Source organism: Pleurodeles waltl, chromosome 1_1 (genome assembly GCF_031143425.1).
Source record: "Pleurodeles waltl isolate 20211129_DDA chromosome 1_1, aPleWal1.hap1.20221129, whole genome shotgun sequence".
Classification (NCBI taxonomy): Eukaryota; Metazoa; Chordata; class Amphibia; order Caudata; family Salamandridae; genus Pleurodeles; species Pleurodeles waltl.
In genome coordinates, this window is record NC_090436.1 from 806,017,806 (window position 1) to 806,044,769 (window position 26,964).

The 26,964-nt window shown below is 39.3% G+C and overlaps 1 protein-coding gene across 4 annotated transcripts in view; it reads left to right on the forward strand.

Moving 5' to 3' along the window:
- RFX3 (regulatory factor X3) overlaps positions 1 to 26,964 on the forward strand; it is a 555,440-nt gene that overhangs the window by 95,295 nt on the left and 433,181 nt on the right. The window lies entirely within an intron of this gene.

Consider the following 26,964-nt stretch of genomic DNA (forward strand, 5'->3'; position numbering starts at 1 on the left):
AAGATTAGGCCCAAAAAGAAATCCTTTGTTACCTCCCCTTCAGTGACCCTTTGGTTTACCTCTCTTTTCTGCAATCAGTGATCTTTATGGTAATTTGGTGGGGCAGGGTAGACGGGAGGTACCAAGAAAGCAATAATACAAGTGCCCAATCAAATTTTTGGTAATCAAGTATAGGCACTTGTTTAACATTATTACCATGGAGCAATCACTGTTACCCATAGGACGAGTGCCATGGGCACAGATACATAGTCTAGCCTTTACAGGGAGTATGGATATAGGTTTCTTTGTACTGCTAATATTGTGTGGGTTATACTCCACCAGTCGAACAATTGTGGAATCCTATTCTTCCATTTCCAGGACGATGCCATTGTGTGTAATATTATCAGCCGAGCAAATTCTGGCCATGTTGTTTACCATGGTGCCAGCCCAAATATTATCTTTTTTCCTCTGCTGAACTAACCACTTTGGATATTTCATAATAGGCTCTAAGTGATACATTTTTGGTAAGAGATATAGGAACAAATGGGCTTTTAGTATCAGTAAATTGAGGCCACAGACCACAAATGTAACAGTTGGACTTGTTTTAGGCCTGCTGGGCTGCTCCCAATATTTTAATTAAGGTATTATTCATTCTGTGGGCCTCCTTGTGGGGTTCTAAAGTTATGAAGTGATGTTCTGGAGGGGGAACAGTGGTGGGGAGAACCCTATGTATGGGAACGTACTATTCAAGCAATAGAAACACCACCAATATAAGTAAACAAACAAAAAGCAATGCAGCAAATATTCTGATACCCCGTCTTTTCTTGTTCATTACTGTTCTCTCCTCCAGAATATTGTTATACCTAGCCATTTTCCCTACCTACTCTAACAGACAAAAGATATAATAATCTCCAGTGTCCTTTACTTCCAAGCCTCACTGGCAAGCTTATGTACTGGTCCTGACGTTGACGGTCTCGACCACTGGCATGGGGTGCTGTCCCCCCTGGGACTGTTTCTTCCTTTAAGTCTCTTTATAGTTCAACCGTACTCTATTCCTCAAATCGTATCTATGTCCATATATCTCAGAATCAAAAAGTTCAGAAGAAGAAGAAGATTTGTCGGCGTGTTCTTCTGGTGTCCTGATTTCACCATTTAATATCACTTCCCCAATCCCAAAAGGAACTTGGTACGGAATGTGCTCCGTCTCAGTATTCAGGCAATTGTCTGATACCCACTGGTCATAAGGTAAAGGCACAGGGCATTTTTTTACATGTGATGCATGAATCCAATTTTTCTTTCCATCACGTTTCACAGCGGTCTGGGTCACCAGGAGAACTTGCAGGGACCCCTTCCATCTGGTTTCAAGGCTCCTTTTCTTTTGGAACTTCTTTACAAAGATCCAATCTCCTGGCTTGATTGAGTGTCCAGAGCCCTCACATCTCCTGGGCATTGCCTCTTTGACCTGTTCATGGATACACGCAATTGTTCAGTTAACTGCACACAATAGTCTATATCAGCAAATTTCTTTGTCCTAGGTACACCCCAAACATTAGCGGGTCACCCCATTACTACTCCATAAGGAGAGACTTTGTTTTTAGAATGTGGTGTGTTTCTCATGGACAGTAAAGCTATAGGCAGTGCATCTGGTCAGTTTAGCTTTGTCTCAGCACATATCTTAGCTAGTTTGTTTTTGAAGGTACCTTTACAGCGTTCCACTAAACCTGCTGCTCGTGGATGATAGGCACAATGAAATTTCTGTTTTATCTGCAACCCTTCACAGACCAGTTCCATTACTTGCCCAGTGAAATGACTGCCATTGTCATTCCAAATTGTTCGAGGCAGGCCATACCTGGGAAAGCATTCCTTCATCAAGACCTTGGCAGCACTGGCAGCAGAACAGTCTGTCAGTGGATAGGCCTCCACCCATCGACTGAAGGTACGTATTACCACCAGCATATACCTTTTCTTGTTCACCGGTTCCATTTCTACAAAATCCATTTGCAGGACTTTGAATGGCAAGTCCGGTGATGCAAAATTTCCTTTAGGGACAAGAGTGCCTTTTCCTACATTGTATGCCTGGCAATTGATGCATCTTTGTACATGAGAACATGCATATTTTGGTATGTTCTTTTATGCCATACTTGATCCAATGTATCCACTATTTATTGAGCGCTAATGTGTACAGGTACATGTGCTGAAGAAACTATGGCATTCACATAAGCATTAGGTAACATCCATCTCCTTTTCTTTGTCTTGTCTATCCAACATCCTTTGCTATCTAAGTTGGCAGAAATCTACCACTCAGCAAGTTCCTCTGGAGTAGCTGCGTCCTGAATACCCTTTACACAATCTATTGTCTGGTTCATCATGCCAACTTCTGGTAACCAACTAGCTCTCCCTGTCACATACATAGTACGGTACTCAGCTTGTGCAGTATTTTCCGCTGTCCTGTCTGCAAATGCATTTCCTTTTCCTACATCATTCTCAATTTTCTTGAGAGCTGAACATTTTACCACAGCCAATTTCTCAGGTAACGTTAAAGCATTTAGTAATTTTACAATAATTTCACCATGACGTATTTGAGTTCTATGAGAAGTCATAAAGCCCCTTTCTCTCCATAATTTACCAATGGAATGTGCTACACCAAAACCATATTGGCTGTCAGTATACACATTAACTCTCAAGTCTTTACTCAATTCACATGCCCGAGCCAAGGCTATCAATTCCGCAGCTTGTGCAGAGTTGTAGGGTATCTTGTTGCTTTTCACTATAGTCTGTAATGTAGTAACAGCATAAGCTGCAAATGTGGTCCCATCAGATAATTTTGAGCAGGAACCATCAACATACAATTCGCCATCCCACTCTTCCAACGGCCTGTCAGTGAGGTCCACTCTACCTTTTGTCTCTTGTTCTGATAATACAGTCATATATTTATTCTGGTAACACTTCTTCATTAGGTAAAGGTAACATAGTTGCCGGGTTCAAAACATTACATCTCCGTATTGTGATATGCGGAGAAAACAAAGCGAGTTTGTAGCCTGTCAACCTAGCAGTTGTCAAATGTTGTGTCTGTGTTTTATTCAGTAGGACATCTACAGCATGGGGAACCATTACTGTTAATGGATGTCCAAGCACATATCCTTCACTCTGTTTTACTGCTATCGCCGCCGCTGCTACAGTCCTGAGACAATGTGGCAATGCTCGTGCTACTGGGTCTAAGGTGGATGAAAAATAAGCACATGGTCTGTTCTTCTTTCCGTGTGATTGTGTCAATAATACAAGACTGCAACCTTTGTTTTCATGTACAAATAGGGTAAATGGTTTCTGATAATCTTGGGTGGCTTACACAGGTGCAATACATAAAGCCTTTTTCAATTCACAGTAGGCTCTTTCACATTCATCATTCCAAGTGGTTGGTACATATACATCTTTGAGAGTGAGGGCAACCAAAGATTTCGCTATGAGGGAATAGTTAGGTATCCATTGTCTGCAATATCAGGTAATACCTATAAAACCTCAAACATCTTTCTGTGTCTGTGGGCGTTGTAAGTTGCAAATGATTGATATTCTTTGTGGGTCTAGTCTTCTACCCCCTTTCGACAGGAGGTGCCCAAAATAGGATACATCCTGTTGACAATATTGCAACTTGGGTCAAGAAACCTTATGTCCATGTATAGCTAAATGTGACAACAATTGTTGTGTGGCTTGTTGACATTGTTCAAGTGTGTCAGATGCAATGAGGAGATCATCAATGTATTGTAAAAGGACATTTCCATCTGGTAATTTTAAAGTGTCCAGCTGGCTTTTCAAAGCCTGTGAAAAAAGTGACGGACTTTCCATATACCCCTGGGCAGCTCGACAAAACTTCAAACATCTGTTTCCTATGGTAAAAGAGAATAAATATTGACTTTCTTCAGCAATTGGTATACTAAAGAAAACATTGTTCAAATCGATTACAGAGAAGTATTTGGCAGTGGAGGGAATCATGTTAAACAGTGTAGTGGCATCTGGTACAACTGGGAATTGTGGTACTACTATCTTGTTAACAGCTCGCAGGTCAATAACCAATCTATATTCTGTCTGTTGTCCAGTACGACTTTTCTTGATGACCGGAAGTATGGGACTATTACAGGGACTACCATAACTCTCCTTCACAATGCCCTTATCAAGGAGGTCCTGTACTGCAGGAAAAAAGACCTTCCTCAGCTTCAGGGGATAACTTGTATTGTGGTATGCGGGGTAAGGATGCACCTTCTTTAGCGCGTATCCTGACTGGTTCCATGTTTATGAAACCCACATCATTTTTATCTGTAGCCCAAAGAGACGGATCTATATGTGACAACTCCTGGGGTATATTAGATGCAGAAAAAACAGCGTAACCTTTTGAAATGGAAGGATTAGCAATCGTCACATATACTCCATCAGCAGACCAAAAATGGGATTATGAACTTTCTTTATCAAATCCAACCCTAACAAATTGTTGTCACAGTCTTCAGTGAGGATGAATGAATGGGGAAAACTGTAAGATCCAATAGTAACATCCAAAACCTTTGATATGGGGCTTTGTACGGGCATTCCAGCACATCCAAGTGAAGTATTAAAAGACCCGGAGAGGGGAGCCCCAGGAAGATGGCTGTGGATGGCAGAGGTGCGGGTAGCTCCAGTGTCTAACGAAAAAGGCTGCTCTTCACCACACACCTGCATGTCTACATATGGTCCCCGCTGATCTACTGGAATTACCAATCTCCCTTATCCCTCTTTTGGGCATCCCTAGTCCATATTGTCTATTTGGTCATCTACCACATATGATCTGTCCATGTGTGTTGTATCAAAGTTATTAGAGCGCATCTGTTGTTGAGAAGGTGCAGCAAAATATTGTCTAGATGGTCTACCTCTTCCTCCCTGTTTTCTCCTATTTCCCATTCCTCTCTGCATTCCTTGGCCAGAATTTTGTAGTAATGGGAAAGTGTCTTTCCAATGGCCTTCTTGTTTACAATAGGCACAGGTATTATATCCTATGACTCTCATTCCCTGTTGCGCAGGAGTATTTGTTTGTTCTCTGCAACCCACCGTCCACGTCCTTTTGCCCTTTGTATCTGTCCTGTACCTTGGGCCTGATTAGGGAAAGCCTGTTGCATTAACTGTTTTGTTTTCAAATCCTTCATTTTTTTATCACTGACCTCTTTCTTGTTTTTGAACACATTTTCATAATATGTGGCCATAACTAAGAGTTCTGACGGGCTCTTAGTTGGCCATGTACATCCAGTATTTTTAATAGAGTCACAGAGATCCCTTTGCATGTTATTAATGAATTTATCTGCAAACATTTGTTGGCCAGTCTGTGTATTAATATCTTGTCCACTATGATCACGAAACACTTCTTCAAACCTGGTAAAATAATCCAATATTTTGTCTTCATTTTTCTGTTTACAAGCTGTTATTTTGCCCCAATCTACATTGTTTCTAGGTATGAGTGTTTAGAGGTGTTGTATGATGCGGTCAGGCAAGTCACGAAGGCACTGAGAAGGGAGGTCGCCAGCCGCTTGGGTGGCGTCATCCCCTTCCAAGACATTCCAAGTAGCCCTGTACCTTGCCACATCATCTACATCCCGTATTTGTCTCCATATCAAGATAGATAAAAGAGTGGCAAAAAAAATTTCAATATCCTTAAAAGTCATGACACTTAATTTACTAGCAGCTTCAAGTTCTTCAGAAAATTTGGATGGATTTTTTCTATTAGTCGGGAAGGCCCTTTCGTATGTTAAGAAGTTCAGATCTTTGCCAGGGAGTATGTACATATTGTGAAACGAACACATTTGGGTTGACTGGATCAGGTCTAGGGTGCGTTTCCCTCATTGGTCTCTGACGTGTTATGTCATCTAGGCTATCATCCCCCTCTGGCGCTTTAAGAAGTTCATCTAGTAATTGTGCAGTGTCTAACAACTGCTCAACTGCCTTTATTCTGTCAATATTGACCATGTTAAATGTGCCAGCATGATATTGGGTAAGGCCTATGGTAGTTGGTACATCTATACCATTTTCAGAACATTCCCCCCGAATCTATTTAGACATCAAGTCCAAAAGACAATGTTGTTGAAAATCATTATAGTTTTTTAATTCATGTAAAGTGATGGCTGAATTTGTATATGGAGCATCCATCATCCACCTGTTTAGGGTGACCGGCAAGGCTGCTCGATTTGTTCGTGATCTACTTATTCTTTCTCCTTCAGAGAGGAGACCATCTTGCAAACTAATGCAAGAAAACGTCCCCGTGGGGTCGTTCCGAGCAGTACATGGAGTGGTGTCTGAAGTGTGTCCTACAGAAGAGGGCCTATGTCCCTTCTTGTATTTCTTAGATTTAACATGGTTATTAATGTATGGTGACTGTTGTGGAGTATAGGAAATAGTTTCTTGTTGCATGTTAGAATGAATCTGTGGAGTCACCATTATACTTTGAGTATTATTCATTTGAGATATTCCTCCCATAGCAGCATTTTGTGTAGTTTGTATGGGGACTGGGTTGGGAGGAATATTTATAGTCTGGGCCGGATTAAATTTGATGGCCAAGAACCTGATGGCCAACATTGGGGACAATAAGGGCAGATCCAGGGAGAGGAGGAATAGAAACATGAGGAATGGGATTAGGGATATTAACGTTAACATTTTGCATGGGAGCATTGGGCTGGACGGGAACATAAGGCGGAGGATTGTCCAAAAGATTTTCCAACAATTTGTCCTGTGTAGTCCTTTATCATATGTCATATTCGGACTGAGATGGATAAATTTTATTTGTAGTCATTCTAAATTCCCTGTCCCCCTCTTCAATATTCTGTTCTTTTTTAGCTCCACTATAGTCTTTCAGTTTCAAGGCTGGTGGTTTTTGTTTTTCTTTTTCATATTCCCTGGCCTCTTTCATGGCCCTTTTTCTAGCCTCTTTTTCCCAAGTCTGTCCCGCATTGCCTGTTTAACATTTTTCTTAAATAATGTCTGTTGTAAAAAATGTAATTTGTCATCATCAAAGGATCCATTTAATGGCCATTGCCTGTCTTCCCCCTCTCTTCATATACTTGTGCCAAACTGGGCCCCAGAGGGTTGGGCCCGCACCGTATTTTTTTATTACTATCCAGGCTGGACTACCTTCGGCTGGCATGAGTTTAGCGTTGTCCAGACGAGGGGTCCAGAAACAACAACAACATTTAGAAATGCATTTCTTGAACTTACTCTTGGTTGTCCTAAATGCGGAATTTACCTATGAGAAGATCACAAACATGTATCAAGATCAAATACCAACATGAAGATGACGTCAATACCAGGATACAAGTTTACAAGTTACAAGTGACATAGAACAGTTTCACCAAATAGGTCGGGTCCGGATCCTCGTATTATTGAGGTCAAATGTCTCCTCGGCCTCCTACTGGGTGTCGGTGGGAGAAATTCTTTACAGGGGATTTAAATTGGTGACGCTAGATGGCAGCTACAAGAAACTTGTCTTTAAGCAGGGGCCCCCACGATCTGCGGTCTCTAGTCTCCTTCCTCTGTCACAGCCTTTTAGTCTGTCGAATTTCTCTCCATGAGTCCCCGTTACGGGCCACCAAGATTGTGAAATAAATTTACGAGTCTCTTCTTGTAAGAGGCTGCATTTCTAAAAGATAGAATACAAGGATTTGGATTTCGCTACAAGATAGCATTTTATTTCCCTACAGTGAGTCACTCCAAAGAGTGTCGAAAAGACACACTCTGGCCAAAGCAGCTGGCCTCTCTCTCAGCCTTTGATGTCTTTATTGCAAAAAAAAAAACAAAAAAAAAAAGAAAACACTTTACCACACTATACATGCGGCACAATTTCCAAACACGTTCAAGCAAACATTTCCTGTAACACCTTTGAACCACAAGAACAGGATGTTCAAATACAGAGATTACATTTCTAAGAACATGGGGCGGTTAGCCCATCTGCAAAGTTTCAAAAACAATTTTAAGAAACCAGCACATTTGCAAGAAACGAAATTGAGCAGGGCTGCTGAAGGCATACAATTTTGCTCGTAGCACAGAACAAATGGAACTGAAAGTTAGACAAACTGGAGCCCTCATGCCAAGTTAAGAAATCCATTTTTCACAGTTTGAGGGTACTAATAATCTTTTCCCCCTCTTTGTTTGATTGCATGTTACTGCTAAGGTATTACTTTGTCCTTCTGCACTTCCAGTGGCCCTCTATGTCCAGGCCTAATTGAATGGTCTATAGGACTCAAATGGTAACAGATTTGTTTTGTATTCTTTTCCAATTTTGTGTATGCCCTTATCTTCCCAATCATGACAATAGAAGGGGCAGACCCTTACTTGAAGTTTCCATTGTTTCTATAGGAAGCAGGTGCCATTTAGTAGTATGTGTGTTTGCCTTCTGAATGGGATGATTAAATATAGCATAGAAGTCACAAAATGCTAGATTTCTCTTTTTGGGAATAACATTATAGTTGACCATCTATCTGCCATCATCAGTTGCAGTATTATTTCTGTCTAGAAGTTGGTGCACCTATGTGCTCATAACACCTTTAGAAAATGTTGATAGATCGATTGACATTGAAGAGATATGTTGTTAGGTTGTGCAGCTAGTGACTATAAATGTAATTGTAGATGTTGTTGCTTTATTTTTAGTATAACAATTATCATTGCCTCCTTTATGAAGTGGATGTCTGTAAGTCAAACCTATTCTATAGGAGCAGGTCAGGTTGAGTCTGAAGGATGGCTCATATATAGAGAAACTGTTTTAAAGTCAGCTCATTATGATGGAACGTTTGGGTGTAAGAGTCAGCTAAAGAGTGAAATTCCTTTCGGTTGGCTTTAATTAAGATAGAATTATAGGAATTTTAGATTACTTTAAAGGTCCATTTGAGTCATGTGTCCATCTAATAGCCCAACTATACCTTTTATTGTCTTTTAACAGATCTGTTTCACTCCAGAGATATGATCTGAAGCAACTGTGTGGCATAGCACACTAAAGAAATCAGTAACCATACATAATATGTAGGACATGTTTGTTTTCAAGACTACAGAGTTAGTTCAGCCTATGCTAAGCTCAGGATTTTGCCCAGTGAATGTAAAAGGGAAGTTTTAATAGACATGCAGCAGTAGATACAATTCTGCTTTAGGTCTCTAAAATTAACAAGTCTATATTACATACTAGGTGGTCGGCACCATGAAATATGTAATGGAGATGTTTTCGCATATTTAGCACCACAGGATGGATTCTGTAAATAGTTGGTCTGGTGTATGAGTGGTGTTTGATTGTGGTTAGAAAAAAACACCTAAAAACAGTTTATGGGAATTTCGAAGTAATGCTTGATATTGTTAGAAATCTGCTTCTGCCGGCCATTTGATGTGATGTTTCATCTGATGGTGTAGTATTGGAGCCTTACCCTAGATTATCTCTAGTAAAGATGTAACTCCATGTAGCAAGCTACATCTGTAGAGAAAAGAAACCATCAAATTATAGGCAGCTGTCGACTACTAGTTCAAACATTTTCTTCTCAGAAGCTCTTGTCCTCCTTATTATGGCAACATATGTTATTTGACAGGTTGTGGAAAGCATTTCAATACGAAGTGGGAATTAACCTAATATTTCACTGTTCTTGGTAACATAAATAAACAGTTATTGATGACATAAACGGGAACAGGTTGGTTTTAGATGTATCATCAATAGTGATGTATGTTAGAAACAGGCTGTATTTTTAATTTAGGATGCCAAGGGGTTGGAATTATAAAAAAGAACGGCAAACGTGATAAAAGCAGACGTGACCCCGCTCTGTGGAACTGTTCTTGCTGGCCCACATGTTTACATAGGAGACACTTTGGAACCAGAGGATCACAAGATTAAGATCAGTTTGCAGGCGATTCTTCAATTGTTTCTGTTCAAACAGAGAGTGCCTGCTGGAGATTATGCTGTCATGAAATATAGCGATGTAGTTTGGGTTGAGCATGTGCAACCTCATGTTTGCATAGTTCCACGTGCGGAAGCCATCATGATAATTGGTGGTACCAGTCCATGGCGAATGCCATGCTGAAATGCACATAGAGGTCTTTAAACAAATATAAGAACTGAAGTGGATGCATGTGGGAAATAAAGCACCCCCTTTCCGCCTCCATTGTAACTAAAATACAGACAGCTGCTTAAGAATGCACAAGATGTCTGCATTCTGTTGACTGAAAACCTTTTTGGACCTTTTCTGCATATGGTTTATTTAATTGTACTTTTTAAAAACTCCTTTGAAAGCATATCTAAGCATGTATGACTTGAACAAAACACCTGGCAGCCAAAGGCCATCCAACCCTCACTGCAGTGTGCATAGTTATAGGACTTTGGCTACTCCTGTGAAAGTTTCCATTAACTAGTAGAATATAATATAACCTATTTAAGATTAAATCGTGAGGCACCATTATCTTGCTAAATCACCTAGTTCTACTAACCTTTTCATTTTTTTGCCTAAGTAATACAAGATATTTTATATACTTGTTGTATATGATCTTGTACTTTTTCGTATAGCTTAATCTCTTCAAATTCAACAGATTTGTTTTCTGGGAATAAGAATACAATGATCCCTAATTTCATATCCTTCTTTAAGGCAAAGTGCTGTATTGCACACTAGAAGTGAAGGAAATAATGATTATCTTACATGCTCCACGAAATATTTTTGCAAAATACTGGCTTCCGTCATTCAAATATTACTCTATGGACAAAGGGCAAACATATGTAGATCCTCTACCCACTTTTAGCAGCCTCTGCTTAAATTTCACATCTTGTCTTTGATGTGGAATTGCTTGAAAAGATTGTACATGTGCTCCCTTTTTTTGTCCTCGTATTCAACTAGGTCGACCTTTTAGAGCTTGTACAATTGTAATTGATGGGCTTCGTTTCTTTGGAGAAGGTATGTCTATATTCAGTAGTGCACCAATGGTTTTTCTTTTTTCAGATTTGATCCAGTGTGAATAGTGGTTATAGAAGGTGGAGGTCCCCTATTAGTCCAGTCCCCTGTCTTGCAGGGGATTTATGAAGCCTAAAATATACATCCTAATGTCTACACTACTAATTTTCACTGAGTACTGCAGCAGTGTACGTGAAGTGTCCTACGGGGTGTGGGGCAGTGCACCCTGCTATTTAATGTGGGATGAGGGAACTTTTAACTCCGCAATTTTCAACGTCCATAAAGAGTTTGAGTTTTACTAAGGATAGCCATCTCAAGATTTAGTTCTTTATCCCAGAACAGAAACGTACCTCCCACACCCACAGCATTCGTTACTTTTTATTTATGCCAAATACAGCCAAGTGACTCAAGCTGGTACTTTCCATTGGGTCTTTTTTTTTTTATGATCAAATAATTGAATGAACCTGAACTTTCAACGCCTCCCCTAGTAGGAGTGACATTAGTTTTACTTCACAATTTGTACTAATGACCAATCAAAACTCAAATTGATGTAGAGTTCTGCCAAGCAGGTCCCTGCCTTCTAATGGCATCTGGTTCATATTTCTATCCGATTCATCAGTAGCTACAATTAGAAAACCGTCCTTCCACATGTTTTTTTAGATCCATTAATATGTTACCTATGTTTAATAGTAAAGGTTAGGTTTTAATTTATGTTTGTGTCATTGTCTACATTTTGTAAATGTTGAGTGCCACTAAATGTTACCAACTACTGATTTTCCGGTATCAAGGTCTGATTTTATATAAGTTGCGAGGCTGTGATTTCAAACAATATTGTTGGTTCAAAAAAAACTAACACAAGTAAGGAAGTCTAGATCTGTATGCTCTTATTTTTACTGGATAGCTTCAGAAAATGTAGGAAACCTTGTAATTTTCTGTTGCACTGTCTTTTGTGTATTTCTGCACTTACAGTTGTCAAACTATATTTAAGAAAGTCCCCTGAGATATAACTTTACTTTCAAGCTGAGATTTCACCATTTTTTAGGTCTCGACCCGAGACAGCAAATGCAGTGCTAGAATGGACATGTTGTATATACTTTGTAGGTTTCATCCCACCCATAAGCTTCCTATTTAGTGGCTCCATTGTCACTTTCCTAGTCTTTCTCCTCATTTGTCTATGACATGCATGCATCATGCCACTTGCTGTGTTTAAACCTCCCCAAGAGCAGGGAGAAATTGCAGTATCAATGCACTGGTCACCAATTTACCATCTGTTTTAGGAACTACTTTTTTTGTTTGTTTTGAGCTCTTAACACAAGCGCTCGTATTTTGAGTCGGTCAGAGCTTCGACGGCCTTGTAAATCTTGTTTTTAAAGCATTCATAACAGCTGTTCAGAGCTCACTGCCACATGTGGGAAGAGAAAAAAACAACACTGTCCAGTTCCTGTGAGAAGTATTTTAAACTTCCAGAGAAATTCTTTTGTCTGATTTGCATTTATTTTTTTTTATTAATCTTCCGGAGGTTTTTTTTTTTTTTTGTTTTTTTAGCTGCTTAAAGCTGTGGCATGTACTATAATAGGGACTGGTTCTCTTCCTCTATTTTGACCCCAAGTGTTTGCAAAATCAGGCTTCTTTGAGCAGAAAAACAAAGGAATTTAGAGAAGAACAGCAAGCATCAAGATCTCTGGTGAGTTGCCCGATAAACAAAAATAACTTTTTGCTCCTGTGCCATCTCTGAGAAGCAGTACAGACCCTCATGAAGGAATCTCATTTTCTTTACAACAGTGCTTCAAATTCAAAACAAACTGCAGTCATTTTCCTTGCCCCTGCTTTAAATGTATGCATGCATTAAAATTAAAAAAAAAATTGCAGTTTTTTTTAGGGGTGCTTGACAATCTTTTTCTGGTAGGATCACAGTTCTGCCGGAGCTTTCTGGAATCTAGAGAAATGTCACACTGTAATTTAATGTGCCTTTTTAGCTCTCAAATATCTCTGAAATTAAGATATCCAAGATCTACTTGAAATTTACTTCCTTAGCTGCGTGGGATTTCTTTCGCTGGACAGCTCACAACACCAAGATGCCACATTACTGGTTGATTGGCGCTGTGTAAAAACCTGCAAGGGTAAAGAAAGTTCACATATCTCATTGATATATATATCTTAGGCTTTTTTTAAAAGCTTTGTATCAGTGAACAGAGCTGACTGAGCCAGGGGACTTAGTAATGGCAGGTGATGTTACATTTCCTGCCATTTTTTTGCCCCCTCCCTCACCCATACTGCTATTGCTGTCAGCTTGTTGCAGGCAGTAAAGTAGCCCTCATAACAAACCTGGATTCACAGAGATCAATTTACAGCCAGATGTTTCCAGTTAAGCAAATTAATGCTGTACCTTGAGTTGACCCTCCCACTGCTATAATCTCCGCAACACCCTCTCTTCCACACATCTGCTGGCATGAAAAAGTTAGTCAACCATATACGTCAGATGTTTAGTAAAGTTCATTGACAAAGCCATTATCTCTCCAGTCGCCAAGATCGATTGGGTTTGCCAATGCTTGTCTTGGTTTTTTACTTTTGAAGACCATTTGGAGTTATGTGCTGCTGAAGTCACGTGGAGAAAAGAAGCCACAGCAGAAAGAGGATTTAATTTTATAGTGTGGGAACAGTGTAAATGGAGGAATTCTGAAGAGAACAATGTAGTGCACAAGTCCTAGTCGTTTAAACATATATAACAGTGCATGATAATAGTAATGATATATACATAATTATTTGCAACCCTTTATTATGCAGTCTTGCAGCTTTGCAACATTTGTTAGTCATTGAGGTATAAGTAAACAAACAGTCCCCGGTGCTGGAAACCTGGCCGTTCTGACAGCACAGGCATACTGATGACTGTTTTTTAGTGCTTTTGTGTATTGATACGTCAGTCTGACGGTTCCACTGCTATTCACTATAAAGTAAATTTTTTGAAAGAGCTGTCAGTATCCCTTTTTTTTAATTGATTGCACTTGTGAATGAAGCATTGGCACTATTCTTTTATTCTTTATTATTGAAAATGCTATTTATTATATTCACAAATAGTATCCTTACAGCTGTGTACACAGGCACATTTTCAGTTTTCTTTAACCTTGTTGGTATGTACTGTGCTATGTATTGGGTGTGCTAGAATAGTTGTTAACAGCATAGTTATTTCCACACATCCTAAACAAGAGTCTTTTCAAGCAGTTGTGTTGTCTCTGTTATTGTGTCTATATTTGGGCATGGGTCTGTTTTGTCAGCATGTGGTATACACACTGTTCTACTTTGGTGCTCCTATACATCATCTACTCAGGGATGTGGAATTCCTATCACTTAATGCTCTGGACATATTGTTTGGGGTCAAGGGCAACAAGGTTTCATGTTTATTTTGTCCTTGGGACAAGTAGGCCCAACCCCCCACAGCACAAACCCTTTGGCTGCCAGTTTGCAGAGGAGGGAACTGTCTACAGTTGAGGTGGTAATAGGTGTGTCCAGTCCATATTTCAATGCTGTTCAAACTTGTATTTATGGTTCATTAATGAAAAACTTTCATTATTAGGGTGAGCACTGTAAATAAACATTTTAAGGTCACACTGCACTACTGGCAGTGGTTCCAGTAAATTACATTCAAATGTTTGCAGAAGCTTATAAGCAAGAGTGATGATTCTTTGCTTTCAAAATAAAATGCTAAGAAAGAAATGCAAGTAGGAAAAAAAAAACGTATCGATACTATGAAATTGTAGGTGTTATTTCTTTGAAGTGTCATTTAGTAAAATGTGCATGGTAGCATTTCTAAAACTTATTCCTAATGGAAGATTAGTGTAACTATTTTCAACAAGATTATCGGAAGCATGAAAATAAACAGGCACTGGCCAACAGATCCAACATTTTTTTGTGAGTCTTTTGGTTTTGTCAGTGCGTGTCTTGTTTTGCCATGGCTTTTGTAACACTTTATTGTAGTGGAAGCTGCCACGCCCTCACCATTCTAACATATACTGGCAAAAAGACAAAAATGTTTTTGGTCTCAAAGAGCACACATTGCCACCAGTTTCGTTATGAAGGCCCCACAGCCTCCCTCCAGGGTGGCCCCTCAGCACAGCACCTGCCCTGAGTGAATCTGGAGTGGGGGGCCCTCCATATTCTTTGCAGAAGGGTCCCAACCAGTTTTGTTATGCCAATGATTGCCACAATAGTTCCTGGCACTGAGCAAAACTGCTTTGTGTGCCAATGTTCTCCTTGTGGAAGAGCAGAATGCGATCACTCACAGTAAAGCCAGCCGATAGATAGAGAGAGAAATAGAAGTTTAATAAAAACAAAATGTTTTTGTTAACACCAGACCTAACTAGGGACCCAATTCTTAAAGAAAGTCACAAAAGTGCACCCATGGTATATGTCTTTGCATTATTGGCTGTCATGAATTCACAAGAACTTACAGAAGTAGACCAGGAAATTGTACTACTAGAAAATATTTGTGAACTGTATTTTAGCAGGAGCAAATATGCGTGTGTAGATTTGCTCATTTGAAAATGTATTGGGCGTTTACAAGTTCACTTTCCCTCCAACCACTTCAACCGGGAAGAACTTCTACTTCTGCCATTATCAGGACCTTTCTGATTATGGTAAAAGATTAGAGAAGAGCTGGTGAAAATCCTTAAAACATGCAAGTTAGTAGGTTTGCAGACTCAAAGGCATTCCAGCCATGGAACTATTGCTTACTGCTTCATCCAGCCCCAGTAAGGAGATCTACGGAAAGGTGGCTAAATAAGGAAACTGCTATAGTAGGGATTGAAACTGCAAGTATTCAATCCCCACTATAGTAGTAGCCCTGGCATTATCAGAGAGGCTATCATCAGAGCTCTTACATAATGAGATTGCTGCCATAATTTGTCACCACACTACGTGGCACCAAAGCGACAAGTAGATTTTTTTTAACAGGACAAGTAAATTTAAGAAGCAACCTGCCCTATGGACAAGTAGATATTTTACTAAATTCCACATCCCTGTATACTACATTTATGCTCCTTTGTTCCTTTAAAAGAATCTGGGTCCCAACATAATACTTCAGCAGAACCGTTAGTTATTAATGTATTTACAAAGCAGGAAAAATCAAGTCAAAATTCTAAGCAAATGAACAGGTGCATGTTAACAGTGCCTGAGTTGCAGAATACATCCATAGCAGAAAAACCCTTTCTTTGTGGGTGATGTACATATATGTTGGGCAACAGCGTAAATTTAACTAGAACAGAAGTAAATATTTTGATCTTTAATGAATTGTATAGGAAGGGCCTATTATGAAAGGCAGAAAAAAGCTATTTTACTATTGAGAAGTCTGACTCAAAGGCTAAATACCTCTGCTGGTCTTTAGTTTAGCTCAGTGAACTGCCACAACACACCGTGCAGCTAAAAATAGATGGCATTGAGTGATTAAGTCATTTGTAAAGCTACAAGCATTCATTGATAGCACAATGATGCAGCCTGAGCACTAGATCTATTATTCTGTAAAATGTATATTATATGAAGTGCTCCCTCGCCATTAGTTACAAGTCTATTGCAAGCCTCTGAAGATTTCCATAACTGTACAGTAGGTCTTACAGATATTAGTTATCTTGGCCGTCCATAAGGGTTTTTTAATTCTCATTATGAGCCCCTGTTTTTTACTCACCCATATGAATTTCTCCTTATCTTGCTAATCGTGGACAGTAAATTTACAGATGTAACTCATTGTTAATCGAGGGACTAAAATGTATTAATAATTACAGAAATGTTTTTATTTTAATTGAATTGGTTTCATTTATTGCATGCACCTAACTAGAGAACAACTGAAATGTATATTTATTTTATTCATTTGGTTAGTACCAAACGCATCTGAAAGATGATTCAAAGCATTTGTGAATGTAACATCACACATTGAACAGCCAAACAATTATCAATACAGCATCCATATGCTCACACGGCATCTCTAATTTGATTGCAAGATGCATTTAAGCTACTGTTCCTTCACTGAATGGGATCATTTGTTTCTTATCTAAGGCAGTAATTGATACAATGACTTCTGCTTGCCTATACTGCTTGTGACCGATTTAGAAATGTTTCATTTAGCTTAGGAGACCGTGAAAGTGTGCCACTTTGTCAGAAGATATAGGCCACCTTCATTTGGAAGATTATGCTAGGGAGTTTCCTCATAAACCCAGCTATCTGAGGAAAGATCTTGAACATCTATTCAGCTCTCACAAATTCCAAATTAAGGAATGTTTCCAAAATTATTCTTCTGAAAGTCTCTTACATACCTACCTCAAATAAAATGCTTACTACGTAGTTTTTTTTACCAAAGCCCATCAGGTGCTTCTTTAACCAGCTGAAATGATGAATGATGGAATGTTTATTTATCACACAAATGAGAAAACAAGCACATTTATTTAGTCATGCAGATCATTAATGCTTGACCATGCAGTGCTTATTTGTCTGTAGTCCAGTGTACAATCCATCATTTTCTCTTATTTACCAAAGGTTAGATGTTTTAAAGTTGAATATTTCAAATTTCAAGCATGACTGCTGTACTGTAAGAATCTGAAAACGTGTGTAGAAGAGCTTCAGTGTAAAAAAGCAGACCCAATCAAGACTGTATTTAAGGACAATTGATATTAAAGGTACTTGGGGTAACAGGGTTGATCCATATCCCAATTGATTAAAAGTGTTTAGGTAAAACATTAGGTATGTATTGTTTGACCTTATAGCACCATTCTCTCATAAGTAAAGAACTGTTGCCTGTATTATAAGAAATAATCCATTGTAAATATAAGCACTTTCCACAATTGTATTCCTTATACATATATTTGTTGCCAAAGACATTTTCATCAAGGCACAGAGGAGAGTGTTGCCTTTTTTCATATTATTTTATGACTTTATATTTGGAAATCCAGTGATCCAGCAAAATTATGTATTCTACAGCAATAAATGTTGTATCCAACATGTGCTTTCCCCTTACTCTGGTCATCCTGGGGATTTGTCAAGGATTTTGAATGTTAATTTTAAGATGCTGTTGCATTGCTTGGGAAGTTGGAATGCTTGTGATAAGAGAATCTTATAACAAAGGCAGACTCAAATTTATTTGTGAATTAATTTAATTAATGGTCGGCTTGTATTGCCATATTTGTCTATATTAGTTAACCTATGATGCATCACATTCTTAAATCTCCAAAGTGTTTATAAAATTTTACATCCAATCCTTTATTGTAGGAAACAAGCATCACTGCCACACTTAAAGAATCAATCAACTCCTTTTCAATTAAAAAGGCTTTTGACACACACATGTTTGTTGCTGTGTTAAGATCACAGTCATTTTTTATATTGTTTTTCAAAGAACTGCTAATAGGGAAAGTCTCTCTATATTCATTCATCAATCTATTGTATCAAACACCTCTTTCTACCTATGCTCCAAACCAGGTACCAGCGTTCTGTTGACATCCCCAACACAACTCATATCAACACATTCATACCCATTATTCAGCCCGGAGTCCAATAAAGCATGGTGATTATTTTCTGTTGGATAATGCAAATTAGGTTCACATTTCCAGACCTCAAGTTTATGAGGCATCCATAATGACCTTTTTAGCTGGCTATTAAGGTCTTTACTCCATTCACTTCTACACTTTCCAAAGGATCTTTACCATGACTATTCATTAGTAACATAAACAGATGTTGAAATAAGTTTGCTTGAATAAATGTTCAAAGACTAGGGATATTATGAAAACTCTCTGGCATCAGTGACTGCAGAGATAAAAAAATACCCTGCATCTTAGCTGTTTTCTAGTAGACAATTTAAAATACATGGGCATCCCCATCCCTGTAGAGAAACAAGTACCTAATTTCCTTATTACAGACTACTTGTGACGTCTCTAGTCATCTGTAATAAAGAAATGATGAAGCTGCTCAACTGTAATAACTTATTACAGTTGAGTTCAGATTTCTTAATACCTGCTGCCAGCAGCCAGGCAATGGAACATAATTACAGCCACAGTTTAAACACTGAAAAGGGGAACTGGGTTTTCCTTCTGCTGATATGTTTATCTGAAAAGAACATGTGACACTCTACGGGTGATTAGCCACACTTTAGAAATCACTGATTGCTAATAAATGGCCAATAAAGAAAACTTACAATCTGTGCATTTTCTAAGCAGTCTGAGCCAAAATAATTTAACCTGGATTGAATTAAACTGGCTTTAACATATTTTGCCATAAAATACTAGCTGATTTATGGTGCGTTGAATTTCTCAATGCAGATTCTGCTTTTATTCTTCTTGTCTGTAATGATCAGAAAAGAGCAAGACACTACGAATTTAAGCTAAGCAGTTTATGGGAAGGGTGATCCTGTATTATAAAGAATAAAATACCCTCTGCTCTACATTAAAAGGATAGTGCAAATCACCTCATAGTTCCATGACCTTATAAAGTAACTGTACCTTCAGCCTTGTTCCTCTGTATGATCACAGAGCTCCTTGATGACACTGGCAAATATGATCATGATCACTGGATAGTTGACTGACTGCAGAGAAATGAGTCCTGGGTACAAGGAGTTATGGTGATTCAATTTATGCATCCTGATCAGTTACACTAGCCTACAGAGCTTATGCTATTTCCATGCTATAGAACTAAAGGTGTACTTTCAGCTACGCTTTGCTGTAAATGACTATGGTGTTATTAATGGTGACATCTGTGGTGTCTTTTGAGATGTCATGAGTGATGCAATATGTGAGGTCATAAGCAATGCATGTCAGGAATGCACAATATTACTCCATAAACTATAACTAGTGAATTTCAGTGTTTTTATTGCTCTTTTAAACATTGTTTTTATCTTATTTCACCACAGGATCATTATACCATCACTTTAACCTTTGCCTTTTTTCAGTACATTTCTAGGGCTTTTTCAGTGTAAGCTAAGATCTTATTACCACACCTAACTGCAACCTCACTTTAAGCTTCTTTTTTCAGTGCATTTCTGTGTTTCTGATGTTCAGCCAGCTCCTGCACTGTGCAAGGCCACAGTGTATTTGGAGTTAATGATACTGGTGGCAGTGCCTGGCTCCAGAAAGGCTCTTCACTCAACCCAGCATCAGGAAGCCAACCACCTCAGCTTTTGGCCATAAGGGGGAGGTGAAGGGAGGCATGGGAAATGGGGGGGAATTGACAGCAGGGCACTCAGTGGCCAGACACCCAAGTTGTATATTATTTTTATTTATTTTTTACATTTTTTGCAAGTAGCACTGTACTTCTGTTGTACCAGCCCTCAAGCTTTATCCTCACAGTAAAGTGGTACTGTGCATGCTTCCTTGAGTGAAGCTGGCAATGTACTGTGAGCGCTGGACCTCACATGAGTACAGTGGTACCTCAAGGAGGGCTGCTCTGGGGCCTGCAGGAGTACCAAGGTACACGTGGCATGAAAAATCATGTTTTCTTTTTACATTTTGGCCACTGGAGGGAGAACTTTTGGGCACCTTCCCATAAGCGCCAGGTGACCTGGATGTTGCTATCTTCCCCTGTTGTATCTATTATTTTATCATTTTCAGGACATGGGGACGGAGCCCCCAGTACTGTAATGGCAGCCATGTTGTCCTGGTTGTAGCCAGCCAATTGGATCTCTTGGTACCATAGGACTGGTCCCAGACCCATGTACAGAAAAGGCAGGTGAAATTAAAAGCTTCCTTGGCCAAACAGAGGGCCCTATTGTTTTTAATTTGCAGTACCACTGGACCAGCTATTCAGCTATACCTCTTTAAAAGCAAATTTCTCAAAAACAGCTGACCGGATTTACAGCAAATAACAAAATGCATGCTTTCTGACAAAAGGTCTTACTTTCTGACAAACGTGATGTAATCAGTTCAATCTGCCTTGGTATCGGAGAGCAAAGCTCCTGTGAGAATTATCAAAGGAAATCAGTGTTTTTGGCCTCCCCTTTTATGTGGGCCCTGGCGGATCACCCTGAAACTTTTCATGAAGGAGCTGAGGTGGGTGAACTTTTTTTTTTTTTCTTTTTTTGAAAGGTTCATGAATATTTGTTAAATGCCACCAAGGTTTTTAGCGAAACATAAAATGTTCTTCATATGGCTCACAACTAACTATAACTACGCAGGGTGTAAAAAATATATATATATGTCCCTGTACTAATCTATTTGACTGCTGATGCTGACATTACTAGCTATCTTTTTTATAGTCTATCTCACATTCTGCAAAGAGAACAGTTTTACCCTTTGTCACGAAGGCAATAAGTACTCGCCTTCAGCTAGTGAATCTTCACTGCACCTGGCAAATTTAAGACTGAGAAAGTCCTACCTTTCCTTTGCAGACTCGGTCATGTCAGCTTTCTACTGCATCATTGCTGTGAAGTCTCTGATGTCGTTCACTAGTCAGGCCATGCACTGTCACAAGTCGCACTTCAGAAGCTTCAAGTCACTAGGTGAAAAGCAAAAAAAAAAAAATACTTTCCAGTGGTTGCCGGAGTTCTATTCAAAATCTGCAGTCCCTGTGCTGAGATAAAATATGAGCAAATACATCAAATATGGCACCGAGGCCTGCTGTTTCCAGCAGCGCACTGTCACGTGTGACCTGCCTCAGCCGTGAGGCCCAGTTACATTTGTGGACATCAGGCCTTTTCAAAGGGAACTCCGAACAAAGATCTCGGCGTGAAATCAATCTCAGGGCTGCATGTCATTTACAGGCCCAGCCTCTCTTTACCTCAAGTCCTAAACCACGCAGGTAAAAAATGTATCCGTTGTCGTCCATTCTTTAATTAATTAATCCACCTACTCCTTACTATCCAATTATTCATTCATTGAACCGCACGGCCTTGTCTCCATCTATGCAATGACTGGACAAGGTTTGATAAAGAAAAATATGTTCAAAAATGCGTTGTAAAATATTTTCCGCCTTTTTCAACAATTTCTTGGGGAAAAGCCCCCAAACCTCCTTTGCAGTGGTTAGGGCACCTTGCAGCTCTAACTCGGTACATGTAGGATGAGTACTGGTCTGACAAAATTTGCCATGGTTGCTTTTTGGTTCCTAGTCCATCCATGGGCGCATTCAGCCCTGTTTCAAGGGAGAGCGACAGGTACTTTCTGGGAGAGGGAGCCACACCAGATGGGTACATGAGAGCTTCCATCTTGCTGCTCGACCAGCCCAGCCCCTCATCTTTTCTATCACTTATTTATTGCTACCAGCGAGGTGTCAGTACACTGTTCATTAAGTAACTTTAGGAGATGGTTAGTCTCTTTACACATGTGGAGGGTAGAGAGATAGATTTGCTTTGAGAGCTAGTATGAGTAAAGAAAGTAGGACAGGGCAATGAGGGGAATGATGGTAATAGTTGGGTGCAGATGGCAGCAAATAAAGGAGAAAGGAAAGAGGGAACTAAGAGATGGCAGGTGAGGAAAGAAAGGCTAGTCATAGAAGTCAAAGTTTGGAGCAAATAGTTGCGTTTTTGGGTTTTTCCACAAAGAGACAAGTTCTCTAAGCATTTTGGCTCTTCTGGCAAACAGTAGCCTGGGGTCCTCGCTTCTTCGGAGCAGCGGCAGCATGATACCCAAATCATTTTGGCTCACATCTAAGAATTTTTTTAATCCTGAAACCGTTTCACCATTGAAGATAAATCAGTGAGAAGCAAAGTTATTCTGGATGCCCAAGGCGACGGGCTCTGAATACGATGCAGGCCAAATTGAATTTTATTTGTGCCTTAGGAGGAAGCCAATGAGGTTCGACTGCGATGTGGTCAAATGTGTTTTGTTGTTGTTTTTTTTTTACTGCCGAGGTGTCTGATAGAGTGGACAATCATTTTAGTTCAACATTGGCTTTTGTTGCTCCCAAAGAAGTTGTGTTCCCATTGTCAGTGCGAGAGAGGACTACAACAACAAAGCGGAAGACTGAAGGTTGCTGAAGTAGTTTTGGCAATATTTTACAGTCTGTTCTAGGGGAAATGACTTGGTTAATTAAGGTTCTGAAACTTTTGAAATTGATATTTTACACCGTGCAAGGAACTGTGTGAAATGTGTTTCTCTTCCTGTCATTGCAAGCACTGTATATGCAACATTCAAGTATTCCTTAGTACACAGTGTCCACCGTTGGTCTACATGAGCTGGAATGATGCTACGTTTTCAGAATATCCTCATTGCAAATCAAAAGCAATACCTTTACAAGATGGGTGACTATTCTGAAAGTCTTCCACAACTAATGCCCTCGTGGACCTATGTTCAACAATGAGGCCCCAGCATCTCCAGCTGTTTTATTAGAAGGAACATGCAGCTGTTGGATTTGAACAATAGAAGTCTAAATACCCAGTGTTCAGTTCCACGTAAATATGCTTGGTAGATCCTGAACAGTTTTTTTGCAACCCTTCCTTAATCTGGGAATATATAACCCAAAGCATTACCTGAGAAAATGCAATGTATAATAGAATCATTTCAATCCATTTTCCGAAACTGCAGTGGTCCATATCTTCTGAGGCACGGAACAGCATGGGTTGGTCATTGTATTGTATTGTATGGTGTCTTGTTTTCAGGGTGTAGGAAACCAACTGAGATATTTTCAAAACTGACACATTTGAGATTAGCAAAAGGCATTCATGTCAATTACCGGTTTAGAAATAAAAAATAAATACAGAAAAAGCTCCATAGCTTTAGCGCATATAGCAATCAAAGTAGAGAGTCTGCTTGAACCTATCATGTCTGCTGTTACATCCAGAAATGTTCTTAAGGACGTTTTAGATGTTCATTGCAGTATCCAACCAAAATAAACACATATTACATTTGTATACCTATCTGCATGTAGAAAATGAAATACATGGATTTAGATGATCTTATGGACTTGTTGGCCACCTGCTGTCAGGCACCCGTCAATAGCTGTTAAGGGTGCTTTTCTCCCTAGAACATGGGAGATATCTGTCCAGACATTTGCTAGATTGAATTGTGGATACTACCAGGATAACATGCACAAGTTGGGTGTGATATGTTAGTGGCATTCATAACATCTTTCTTTGCCTCCCCACTAGCCCCGGGACCATTTCTTGAGACATTTGTGGGCCATTTGTGAGTCTTTGATTAAAGGAATATAATTACTGAATTTATCGACTGCTGCAGAGTTATAGTTTACTTGCCTGTTTCTTGGTTTAGCTAATTTTATTTTCTGATTGCTATCCCTGTGTTTGCTCTCTTCACTAAACAAAGCTGTTGAAAACTAAAAAAGTTAAGGGCTGAGAACTATTAAAGGTAGTCAAACGTGGAGCGGATCCAGAGCCTCTTTTGATACCTGCAGTGTGCTTCTCTGAATTTGTCTTCAGCTGTTCTTTACTTCCAGCATAGCTCAGAAAACCCACGTGTCCATTTTAGTACTTTTCAATAGTTGTCCACTTTTATTGCAATGGGCTAATACTCAAATGTTTTTGTGCACCAAATTGGCACTTACGTTTGGAAGAAAAGCAATCCACAAATGTACATTTTACATCAGTGATTCACTGCATTTAGGATTGGCGGAATATTACTGTGGACAATTACATTTACAAATATGGAAAACCCACCACTTTAGTGGATTTTTCCAGTACAGGCGGTATGTAGACATCCTGAGACAGTGTATAGTGTGCAAGATGCAGCCAAAACTCCTAACTTGGAAATATCTGGGTATTCTCAAAAAACTTGACGGGGTCCCACACTGGAAATGCACATAAAACTACTACATTTAAAGGCAGGCATAATAGCCTTTGCATGGTGGGAAAGTGAAGAAAATGCCTCCAGAAGTGAATACCTTCTGCTTACATTTTGCATATTGGAGTACTAGTGGAAATCCTCAACTGTTGTATGTTTCCTGGAGTACACCTGGGATTCTTTTTCACCTCATTAAACTCATAAACCTGCTAAACCAGTAGGAGTAACCTTAGGCGAGTAGATTTCCAACGTCAAAAACGTGGGTTTTGAGAGTCAGACTCAAAGTGACTTGTCTGAGATGACAGGAATTATTTGCGAGAGCGATGACATATGGGAACACTATTGCCTCCAAGCCCACTCTGAATCCTTGCAACGTGTGCTGGAGGCTCGAAATGCGCTGCAAGCATGGTTCCTATTTTCGCAATCAACTGGTAGATCCAGGGATATGACTACAAAGCTTGACAGGCGTGAGCTGTAAACACACACACTCTGTGCTACCTCCCTAGACTTCTTAAGTCTTTGTGTCACGTTGTTAAAGTGGCAGTTACCGTAAAGGGTGGCAATTAAAATATAGAGTAGAAACGAGGTATTGCTGAACATTATAATTCATTAAAAGCACTTCCTCATCAGAGTGACAAGCGGCCTCTGGTTGGTTGACAGCTCTGCGAGATAGATTACAAAACACAGATTCTACTGCAAGCTCAAGGAACAAGTGTGGGGGCTGCATGGCACAGAGCAAGAATGCTAGAAAGTCAATTATTAATTATAAGGCTGTTCTATCCACCAAATAAAAGCAGTAATGAACTTGAATCCTCACTTACAATGAATTATAGTGTTTTACATTATTCCCGAACTCGCACTGTGAAAGCCTGGCTGCCTGCTCAGTGTTATTGGTACGAAGCGTCATCCAGGCACCTTACTCTGGTGGGGGTTTTTATGTCTCACACACACAGCTGTCTACATCTGTGAATGCAGCACATAATTGTTTTTTTTTTATCCTGCAATGCTTAATTAAATATATGGGTTCACTTCAGTGAGCAGTATTGTAGCCCTAACTGTTTGTAAGCTTTTTAAAACTCTGTAGTGTGCAAAATTTGAGCTGCAACTTGTCATGTAGATTTTGAGTTAAGCGTGGAAGAACATTACAAAAATAGACGCAGGATTGAGAGGCTATGTGGAGGGGGCGGAGGTTTGTAAATCTATTAATGAAGATGTCCAGTGCTTCACAGAAAAACATATTTATTCAGTCAGAGCTTTTTCAGATGTTGATTTTTTTTATCAGGATGCATGTAATGTCATAAAAGAAAAGTTTTTCACTAGTGCCCAGAAGCCTTTTTCCTCAGCCCTAAAATGGAACTGAAGGACAAGCATTTTGCTTCACTGACAGATGTTGGGGCTTTCTCTGAAATGTAGGAAATAATGCCCACTATATGCATTTATTTTCAAACCAATATACTCTGTATTACGCTGCTTTTTTGTTTACTTGTCAGTTCCCAATTTCCTAAAACTACCTAAAATTTCATGCCTGTCTCTACAGTTTGAGTGTGATATGTTCAGTGAAAAAGTCTTAACATAATGCAAAATAACAGGTGCTTCTCAAAGTCAGTTTTATAGGCAGTGTTTTCACTCGTACACATGTATTTTTTTCATTTTCTGGGTTAGTGACATTTGCAGTGTTAACTTTCTTGATACTCACAAACATTTGCAGTTCATTTCTCATGCTTTCTCATGCACGAATTTGCTATCTGCTGTTGTGAGGGGTAAAAGTTCATGTTGAGTCTAAAGGAAATGTAAGGATTTTTTTAGCCTGGACTATTGAAAATGACAGGAGCCTTCTGTATTCAATGTGCCCAACCATGTAGAGAAAAACACATTTTGTTTGTCATTTTTATTTCTGTATAACAACAAACGGCCACCCAGTATTCCAAGGACCATGGGTAAGTTAGTCAGAACAAGAGTTGAGGGATTCCTTCAAGGCCATTTTGAAATAAAATGACACACATAAACAGTAGATGAATCAGCCAAGGTCATAAATGTACATTAACAGCCAGACATTGAAATTCTAGAGTCACGTCTAGCCGCCAAGACTCTTAAGTCCAATCAAATAGTCTTTTATATTCACAGAAAAAATGTACAAACCTAATAAAATAGTGCTGCCAAATTTGATTACCATAGTCGAAATGTTATATTGTCATAATTATAGTTTTTGACTGTATTCCGCCTGGTTAACATTACATGATGTACTTCTTAAATACTGTTGCTAAACAGCTTCAACTTCTGATTTTGTTGTGCCTATTTCTGTATTGCCACCTGTTCTCAAAACATGTGCACTGCGCCGTCAATTAACCTCTCCTTTTGTAGCACTATTTTATGACTTT